The 10,717-nt window shown below is 45.6% G+C and overlaps 1 long non-coding RNA gene across 2 annotated transcripts; it reads right to left on the bottom strand.

The window, feature by feature from the left end:
• Positions 1-5,538: 5,538 nt before the first annotated feature.
• On the bottom strand, positions 5,539-10,451 carry LOC125619669. 2 transcript variants are annotated; one of them, XR_007351210.1, is made up of 3 exons: positions 10,342-10,451; positions 10,073-10,206; positions 5,539-5,720 (listed from the first exon to the last, which is right to left on the bottom strand). It is a non-coding gene; the product is annotated as an uncharacterized LOC125619669 (long non-coding RNA). The 2 variants fall into 2 exon arrangements; XR_007351209.1 differs by having other exon boundaries at positions 10,073-10,194; positions 10,342-10,449.
• Positions 10,452-10,717: the final 266 nt, after the last annotated feature.

A 10,717-nucleotide genomic window follows, 5' to 3' on the forward strand; every position in this document is an offset into this window, starting at 1 on the left:
ACATGTCTATCTTCCTGATGACCCTGCAGTTTCACTCCTGGGTATTCGAAATAAAAATGAAAATCTACAAAAATTGTTTACATAAAATTGATTCTGACGAGCTCAAAACTGAAAACTGCTCATGTGTCCATCAATGAGAGAATGAAAAAACTATTATATATTCATAAAATAAAGTATTTTTAGTAGTAAAAAGGAACAAACTACGAAGACATGAGTTTTTTTAAATTGAGTGAAAAAGCCATTGTACAAAAAAAGTACATCCTGTGTGATTCCATTTATGTGAAATCCTAGAGGAAAACTAATTGGTGGTTAAAAGGAGTAGAATGATGGTTTTACTAAAAGGGAGGTAGAAATGGGATTGACTGGAAGGGGTATAGAGAACTTTCCAGGATGCTGGCAGTGTTTCCTAGGTGTGTGCTTTGATCCAAATCCATGGAAAGGTGCACTTAAGATTTCTCCATTTCTTTTCATTTATATGTTTCCTTTTTCAAAAGGAAAAACAGAACTATAAACTAGTATTAAACGCAAGCCTAGGGCTTCCTTTGAAGAACACAAAATAGAAGACAGTTTGATGGCTGGATATTAATACTGAAAAGGGAAGAATAACTGTCACTTTTTGAAGATGGGGGTAGAAAATCTAAAGGGAAAATAATGAAAAGTTGTTATAAACAAGAGAATTCAGTAAGGAGGCCGGATGTAAGGACCATCATGCAAAAATGAATAGCCTTCCTTGCCATTAGACTAACCAAGGAGAAAATTTCCCAAGGAAAATTCCCACTCAAAATTGTATAAAAAACAAAGTGTTCAGAAACTTAAGAAAAGTATAAGGCCTATATGAGGAAAAGTACTCTCTGTTACTAATACAAAGAACTTCTTTTAAAAGATATGGTAATATTTTCATAAATTCATGGCAAGAAACTGTTTTTAAAACTGAAAGGAAAAGATAGATATGGCAAAGCACAAATAAAATTTCTGCATTATGAAATGTAACACAAATAAAAGAAAGCCAATAGGAGAGATACGGGTAGCATATGTACCAGGTAAAGGATAACCAGTACATAACAAAGAACTACAGACCTATCAGCAACAACTCAACAGAGAAGTGCGGGGAAGATGAAGAGCAATTTAAAAAAAAGAAATTAAACAATAAATGAGATTTTTCTGAACTATAAAATAGTGATATCCACTGATGGAAAGAATATGGAGAAAAAAAGATCTATGAAGTTATAAAATACTTTGGATTTCAATGTGGCATTATCGATTCACAGATAGATGAATGGAATGAGTTGGCAGAACAAATCCTTCTTCAGTCATCTGAGCTGTAGAATCATGCATTGCCCCAAGTGTATGCACTTTGATTTTCATCCATGGAGGAGTAATTAAATAAATCATAATATAACCTTATCACAAAATGTTGGAGATCAGTTAAAAAGGTTGAGAGAGAACTCTGTAGCCTGGCATTGGGAAAATCTTCTAGGTAGATTAAATCAAATCTATAAATATGATATGATCACATTTAAATAAAAACAGAAATACATATTGTGACAGAAAGGACTAGTTATTTAGCCAGTATCTTTTTTTTTTCTTCATTACTAATAGAAGTAAAACGTAGCTAGCTAAAAGACCATAGACCCCAGCCTCCCTTGCAGCTTGTGGTGGCTATATGTCTAAGTTCTAGTCAATAATATGTAAAAATGAGTTATTAGGACAGTCTCCTTGGGAGGTTCATCAAAAGGGAAGAACTGATGTGCTCTCTTTTTGTCATTGCGTCTTTTCTCCTTCCTTCTGTCTTGAATAAAGACGTGATGGCTGGAACTGCGGCACTCATCAGGGACCAAGAAGGAATAGAAGCCAACACTAAGGATGGCAGAGCAGAAACTTCAGAGGAGTCTGGGTCCCTGATAACTGTGGAGCTGCCATGTTGCCTGTATTTAGACCCCGTATTATAGACAATGTCATACACATGGGAAAGGAGGATGTCAAGGCCAAGGCAGAAGTCCAAGGTCTCAACTTGGTATTATAATCAGGGAGCCAGAATACTAGAAAAAGTGAGGCAGACACATGGTCATCTGATGGAAGACAATGGAGGAGAGCACCGGTAAGTGAAGTACAGATTCAAAGTTTCAGCAAGATACATGCCAGATGACCTTTTGAATATAAATAACTAGGATTTATGTGTGTGTGTGTGTGGGGGGGTACTAGGGATTCAAGTCAGAGGTGTTCTAACAATGAGTTACATCCCAACTCCTTATTTTTATTTTTGAGACAGAGTCTCATCAAATTGCCCAGGCTGGACTCAAACTTGCACTCTTCCTGCCTCAGTCTACCAAGTCCCTGGGAGAATTAGGATTCTTGAAGGGATAGGTTGCTTTATCTGGTTAAGAATCAGCAAACATCCATGGCTTGCTCCTTTTCCACCTATGGCAGACATCATTAATCAATCTTGGAACAATTTCCTATCAAACTGTACAAGGTTTATAGTTCTCCCCAATAGAGTCCTTTGGGTAGCCACTACCCATCAATTTCCAATTAGCATAATAGACGAGATTATTTGACTCCCTAGTTATTTACAATTTTTCCCTGTGGATGTCACCTGCGGGAGCTCATGGCTTCCCAGGATAAAAGGCTTCTCTCTGCAGGAGAGCATCATGGAGCACAGTAACCTCAGAGCTCTCCTTGGTGCTGAAAATCAGTCCCTGCCACTTTCCACCCAGCTGCCATTGTTCACATGGACCAAATTTCCCATAATTACCAGAGAGATACACCTTGTACATAAACAGAACCCAGACTCTCCTAAGGGATGAGAAAAGATAGGTTTGGGATGTGAGGAATTCTGAAAGAGATGTGTTAGTATTTGTTATGAGGTTGGCTTTAGCAAGACAAGAGCCTAGACGATGTAGGAGCTGGTTTCAGAGAAGCTGTGGGTGAGCAACAGAACATTCTGCAAATCATGAGTGAACCTGAGAGGGAAACCCAAGGTTATCAGCCTATAGCACATCTTTAGGTTTGGGACAGTGTGAAGACAGAGTAGGTCACAGAGACATTAAAAAATCAATCAAATTTGGGTACTAATCACAGAAGTAAATTGAATATTTGTGTCCCTCCCATTCATATGTTGAGATTCTAACCCCAAATGTGATTGTATTAGAAAGTGGATGGAACCTTTGGTATATGATTAGATCTTGAGAGTAGAGCCCTCGTGAATGGAATTAGTTTTCCGTTGCTGTCATAAAATACCTGAGAAATTCAGCTTAGAGGAGGAGAGATCACAGTTTGAATCACAATTTCAGAGGTTTTGGTCCATGGTTGGCTGGATCCATTGCTCAGGCCCTGAGGAGAGACCCATCTCATAGTGGAAAGGTGTGGCAGAGGAAAGCCGCTCATCTCATGACAGCCAGCCAACAGAGAGGGAAAGATCAAGGAAGACACCAGCAATCTATGTCCTCTGACACATGAGCCTTTGGGGACATTTCAAATCCAAACTATAAAAGGGCCCTTATAAAACAGACCCTGGAGGGCCCCTTCCCCCTTCTACCATGTAAGGAAACAGCAAGATGCAGGCCCCGGACCAGGAAGTGGGTCCTCACTCAAGGCTCAACCTGCTGGTGCCTTGATCTTGAACTTCCCAGCTCTGGAACTGTGAGAAACAAATTTCTGTTGGTTAAGCCACAGAGTCTTCAGGATTCTGTTAGGGTCCCCCAAACAGATAAAGACACATGGGCAGACTTTTGTTGGTTAAATTCTAGGGGACAGACTTTTGCTGGTTCGTGGATATTTATTTCTTTATAGATACTTTTTAAAAATATTTTTTTAGTTGTCAATGGACCTTTATTTATTTATATGCAATGCTGAGATTTGAACCCAGTGCCTCACACATGCTAGGCAAGCGCTGTAGCACTGAGCTACAGCCCCAGCCCCATAGATACTTTTTAATAGCATATTTTTTTATTATTTTAAATGTAGCTTATGGTCATTGTGGGAACATGGGGGCAAACAAATGTAGAAATGAGAGAGAGGGTTGAGCCCAGGTTCCAAACACCGTCACTGATGCTGTGGGGGCGTATGTATTTCAGTCTTGTTTCCTTGAATATTGGCATAATTGAGATGATGCTGTTGGGGCTCAGAAAATGACACCCCCAAAGTGCTTTGAACTGAAGGATATGAGGAGGGCTCAGAAGGAGCCTCAGGGGAGAGAAAAAAATTCTCTCTGACCCCCCTTAGTCCTCCTGTCTCCTGTCCCTCTTCCTTGCCCAAAATGAGTCACAGAAACCAGGATTCCTCTTCCCCAAGGTGGGTCACTGAAAATAGGACCCCTGTCCCCCAGAGCATGTTTTAAAAACTGTGCCTTCTCCCCTCTACCTAAAATCTCTCATTCCAGAGGGCTCCTGCCCCATTCCCAGGAGGAAGGAATGCTCCAGAGAGGCCAAGAAGAATCTGCACAGAGGCGCCTCGGACTTTCCCGACCATCTGTAGAATCAGAGCCGCCCTGAGTGCACTCACGCTGCCCTGGGGTTGTTCGTTCTCAGACCTGCACGTGGAAACGGTTTCCCCAGGGTCTCTGAGCCTTCGTTTCTGAAGATCCCCATATCACATAAAACTTCCATCAAATAAATTGATGATACTTTTCTCTCGTTAACTTGTCTGGCGTCCTGGGACTGTTGGTCCGTGACTCTTATCATGATTGAGTGAAGAATCATAACTTTCTGTTATGATTCATGCTGATTTTCTTTTTTACTTAACATGATATTATTAGCATTTCCTAAGGTTAAAAATTATATATAAGAATGATTTGTGGGCTGGGGATGTGGCTCAAGCGGTAACGCGCTCGCCTGGCATGCACGGGGCGCTAGGTTCGATCCTCAGCACCACATACAAACAAAGATGTTGTGTCTGCCGAAAACTAAAAAATAAATATTAAAAAATTCTCTCTCTCTCTCTCTCTTAAAAAAAAGAGAATGATTTGTACTGGTTGCATGGTATAGCATTGAGTCTGGATGGACTCTAATCTATTAATCATTCTCTCGTTTTTTGGTTGTTGTTTTGTTTTTCTTTGATTCTTTATTTTTTAATGAAGATCACAGCCCTAGTATGTATTTGAACACACTTGTGTCAATATTTCTGCCCGTTTTCTTAAGCTCCAAGAAATGGAATTATGGATTTAAAGGATCTAAACCTTTAAAGCTCCTGATACATGTTGTCCAGTCATTTTTTTTGGTACAGGAGATTGAACTCAGGGACACCCAACCACTGAGCCACATCCCCAGCCCTATTTTGTATTTTATTTAGAGACAGGGTCTCACTGAGTTACTTAGCGCCTCACTTTTGCTGAGGCTGGCTTTGAACTCATGATCCCCCTGTCTCAGCCTCCCTAGCTGCTGGGATTGCAGGCGTGAGCCATGGCAGCCAGCATTGTCCAGTCACCTTTGAGAAAACTTGTGCCCATGTAACCTTTCCAGGCTCTTCATTCCAGGCTGATGCTATCAGGTAAGGTCTAGGCTAACCTTTGTATCAGAAAAAGACAAGTGAACCCAAGATGAACAAGATGGACACTTATTTCTTTATAATTAAACAATCCGAAGGTAAGAAGCACCAGGTGGAGGAGGCAGCGCTCCTAGAAGACATTCTGGGGCTGGAGTTCTTGTCGCTTCTTCCGCCATTTCCTGTGGGATCGTCTCTAACCCTATGGTCAAAGGGCCTCCATGCCCTCATCTGGTTTCTTTCTGTAAGAAGGAGCAGGAAAAGGCGGGAAAGGACAGACAGTTTTGTTTGGGTGAATGAACTGAAGGCAGCCTCTCCTGCTCTGCTCTGCTCTGTGCTGTGCCTTGGGAGCTGAGCTCTGCAGCTTGCTTGCCCTGGGGCTTCTGGTTTAGCTCAGCCATTGGCTAAGAGGCCAGAGGGTGGAGGAAGAGATCCCTGTCCACTTCTCTGACTCTCTCTTTGCTGGGGATCGCCTGAGTCCCTTTATGGAAGGCGGCATCCCCTGTCTGATGACCCGCTCCACGTGGCTTTCTTGGGCTTGCACTTGCTCCCTTCTCTGGCCCCCTGTCGCCAGCCTAGGGGTGCTGCGTCATCGCTGGCTGCCTCTCCTTGACCCTGCTGGCCGTGTCTCCTGACACCAACCCCTCAGAATTTGGCTAGACTACAGGTTAAGAGCAAGGTCTTCCCCAAGACTGCCCTCACTTCGGACGCTAGCTTCAGCACACCGGCACCTCTGTCCAGATGGCTACAAATATGGGGATTTCCACTACTTCCTCAGATTTTCATTATTCTAGAACAACTCATAGAACCCAGGATAGGATAGCATTATATATATATGGTTCACAAGAAGCTACAATAAAAATCAAAGAAGGAGATGTGTCAGGGCAAGGTCTGGGAGGGTCTCAAACACTAACATCCCATCACATCAGAGTGTGACAATATGCATAGTAATGCCACTTAGGGAAGTTCACCTAAGTTTCAGTGTCCCATTTTTGATGGGGTTTCATTACATGGGCAAAATTGATTAGAGGATTGGCCACGTGGTTGAACTCAAACTTCAGCCCTAAAGGTAGGGCTCATATCATGTGTCTCAAAGTCCCAATTATCTAACTGCATGGTTGGACTTTCTGGTAGGGTCAGGCTCTGTCCTTAGTCATCTTAGTAACAAAACTGTCTAGAGGTCATGAGTCACCTCCTTTGCATGACAATCTTACGAGGTCCAAGGGGCCCATCGGAACAACAAAGATTCTCCTATCACCCAGGAAATCCCCAGGATTTGAAGATTCCCTCCCAGAACAAAGGCCAGGCCATTCTTCATTCCACGCTGCCCAGACCTTTCTAGACTGTCCCTTTATTTAGTCCCTTCAACTTTCCTAATTTGAGGGTGCTACCTCCTTCCTGCTGTGACCGCAATTAGCACAAGTGGAACTAAAACCAAACACATCACTTCTGACACTTTCTGTAAATGAATTGAATCCTACGGCCACGCCCACTGCAAGGAACCTGGGCAATAGTGATTACCCAGTGTCCATGTGCCTCCCCAAACCTACAACTGTGGTAGAAAGAAAGATTGTATTTGAGGAATAAATAAGTTTTCTGCTTTGCTAGAGACTAACGTTTTTTAATCTTCGCTAGCTTGGTAGGTGAGCGATGGTGTTTGGTCATTTTGCTCTACACTTAGGTGTTTGGCTAACTAGGAAGGGTTGACCTCCTTCCATTCCATATTGGCCATTGGTCTTCATTTAACTATGAAATTTTTTTTCAGGTTTTTGTCCAGTTTTTCATTCACTTTCTAGAGTGATTTTGAGAAAATGATCTCTTTTTAGGATTAAAGATAACAACTCTTTTCTGTCAAAGCTACTTAAAAAAAGAAGTTTAAAAATGAATTGGACAAAAAAGTAAACATAAAATTCATTTTTAAAAAGACCAGCTTTGCTGGGGTCCTACTGAAGTCCCCTCTCCCCTGGCCACTTCCTCCAGGTGGATTTATAGGCGACATTCCTTTGTCTCCGTCCTCTGGGTTCAGGCTCCTGCCTGGTGATTTTATGTGCCATCATCGGGAACAGGTGAATTAAACATCCTGCTGTTCTCACATCCATGACAGGCCCTCTTTTCCAAGTTCAAATTCCCTGTTCCAGGGAGCAGGAGATGGGCACCTAATTCATAGCCTGTTTCTCAGGAAGGGAGGTTATCACGACTGTGGAGGTCCAGCAAGCAATGACCCCTTTGTGATAGCTCTGCCATCTGCCCACTTCTGGAGAGTTCTGGTGAACCAGTTGCCAAGCTGTGACTTCCCAGAATACGACCCTCCGTGTCTGAGTTTGCCTCCCCCCATCAGAATCTAAGACAGGGATTAAGGGCCCGGGAGTTTATCACTAGGTCATACCAGGAAACTGAGCACAGGAGGAACGAGATGGAGAAGGAGTGAAAGCCAAAACATGGTGTTATTGACCTGGCAGATGGGGTGCATCTTGCTGGGGACTCCTTCAGGAACTGTGTAGAACTGTAAGGAACTTGAAACTGTCTCTAACGAAAGGAGACAGTGAGACGTTTGTTACCGGCTCCCTCCTGCACATCCCGTTGGTTGAAAGTTGACCACAGCAGGACTGTTATTACCTCTCCTGGATGTTGCAGCTGCCTTGGAAAACCCCAATCGCCACCCCAACCGCAGGTGGGTCAAGCGGATGTGATGAGTGCCACAAATAGACTGGCGACACTGCCTTGTTTCCCTATGTAAATACTTCAAGCACATTCTAAGAAGAGCACACTGTTGTACATTGGGCCAAAGTACCCTGGAGCCTCAGAAGTCAGGGCAGTTGGGGGGGGAGACGAGGAGCTGGTCTGCTCGTCTTGGGAAGGGGTCTCTAGATGGCGTAATGCCCATCAAACTCTGATCTGGGAAGGACAAGGAGCCTGGAACAACTTGACCATTTGTACGTTCGCCTGCAGCTAAGCCGAGTCCCCTGCTACAGGTCTGGAGGGCTGGGCAGTCCGACCTGCAGTGTGACCCCTGTGTTCCCAGCCCAGGGGTGTTGAGGGTGGGGAAGGAGGCAGTTCCATAAGAACAAGATGTGCCCAAGTGCACAAAGGTTCAGATAAGGCGTCTTGGCTTCGGGGTGTTTATTACAGCAATTTGAAAAGCTAAACTGGGCAGTTGAAAATCACAGTGCAAGCGATCACAGTGACTCCAGTTCATGGGAATTACAGAAGACAGGGGACACAGAAACCTGGGTGAGCAAGGCCTAGACGGGGAGAGGCTACAGGTCAAACAGCCAGCTCTTCTGCCCAGTGTGACAATGCCATCAGTGGTAAAGACAACTGCACCTGGACAGCCTGGAGCCCAGGTGCTTCCCCCCAGGCTTGCAGTCTGAGCACGAAGAGGCCTTTGGGATTAGATGATCCAGGTTCCACTCCCACAGGCCACCTGCAGGCTATGACCTTAAAAAAATCCATCTGTTGGGAGGCTGAGGCAGGAGGATCACTAGTTCAAAGCCAACCTCAGCAACAGCGAGGTTGAGACCCTGTCTCTAAATAAAATACAAAATAGGGCTGGGGATGTGGCTCAGTGGTTGAGTGCCCTGAGTTCAATCCCTGTACCCAAAAACAAACCAAAAGAAATCCACCTGGTCTCTGAGTCTCAGTTTCTTCATTGGCACAGTGGGGTTGTAGAGGAGGGGAGAGGAGGTCAAATGCTCACATGCTCAGCCAAGGTTAGCTGTCAGCCCACTGCAGCCTGCCCTTCCTGCCCCCTTCCCTCCCACCATACCCAACATGCAGGGTGCTCTTTCTTAAATGCCAACTTGATCCTTTAACTATTCCTGACTAAAACCTTCCATATGCCACATGTGGTTTCTTTGTCCCCTGTTAAACTATAAGCTCTTTGAAGCAGACCATATGCAAATGAGTCACATCCAAATTAAGCTTGGAAATCCTGAGTGGCCCTATGCCCAGGTCCCAAGTCCTCCTCGACTTCCTGTCTCCTTAGCGGGGGCAGAGAAGCACATGCCCCAAGAGGAAGGGTCAGCAGTGCCCCTCACTGGAGACTCCTTTTGGAGGCATCCACCTGGCTCAAAATGACCACTTCTCTCAGAACACCCAGATGTAGGCCCTCTACCCTGGACACAGCCGACTGGACCATGGGCAGTGGCCCAGATGGTCATGTGTCAGCACAGAATCACCTTCAAAAGACAATCATGAATCAGTAATTTTAAAAGAATTTCGGTCTTACCCTGAATTTCAAGAACATTAAAAGGTCAGAACTCAGAATGGCACTTCCCCAGCTCCTCTTTGTCCCCGAAGCCCTCACTCCTGCCTCCGCCCAAGGACCCCCTTCTGCAGCTGTTTTCCTCATCGCCTTAGCCCCTCCCTGTCGCCCTTCCTTCCTCTCAGCTCCCACCTGTCTGTGCCACCCTTAATTCATCGCTTCTGGAGACCTGGGGACCAGGCTGGCAAATGGTGGGGCAGGGGGAAGAACTGTGCATGACACTGGCACGTGAATAAATACCCTGCCCGACACGTACACAGGGGACCCGGTACATCAGCTCCCAGCACTTTCTTCTGACACACGTCTCACGCATGATTTGCATATCATTACCATATTTATCCTCGGGTCTTGCAGCAAGCCGCAGACACCCACAGGAGCGCGCACACGAGCCCACACACCTGCGCACACGTGTCCACACGAATGTAGAGTCTCCAGCAACACACGCTGCGGGCCTGCTGGGAAGGCTTCATTAAAGATGGGAGAAAGGGGCCTGAGCCCACTGCTCCTTCCCCTGGGCGGCCCTCCACAGCCACCAACCTCCCTCCGGGACCCTTAGTATCACGGCCACCCCTGTCCCTCGCCCCCTCCCGCGCACTCACCCTTCCTGAACTGAGCTCTGCCACCAGGCTCTGCGGGGACCTTGTTATTTTTACAGCTTCAGGGAGCAAACTCTTGGAGAGAAGGGAAGCTTTGCAGGAGGCTGGCCCTGATGCCCTGAGCCACTGCCAGCCCAGCTCCTCAGGGACAAAGTCCCTGCTCCACTGGGATGGTGACACTGGTCAGCCACAACCAGCCCTGGGGTCTGCCAGAGGCACTGTCCCTGGCAGGCTGGTTCTGTGCTGCCGTCTGGGCTCTGCGTGGGGAAGGGTTCCCAAACCAGCAGCCAGAGGAAGGTGACTGCATCAGTGGGGACGCAAGTGGGTCCCAGGATTCTCCCTGTCTAATTCCCCCTTTAGGGCAGGGAGCTCCAGAGCT

Source organism: Marmota marmota, unplaced genomic scaffold (assembly GCF_001458135.2).
Source record: "Marmota marmota marmota unplaced genomic scaffold, marMar, whole genome shotgun sequence".
In the NCBI taxonomy this organism is placed as follows: Eukaryota; Metazoa; Chordata; class Mammalia; order Rodentia; family Sciuridae; genus Marmota; species Marmota marmota.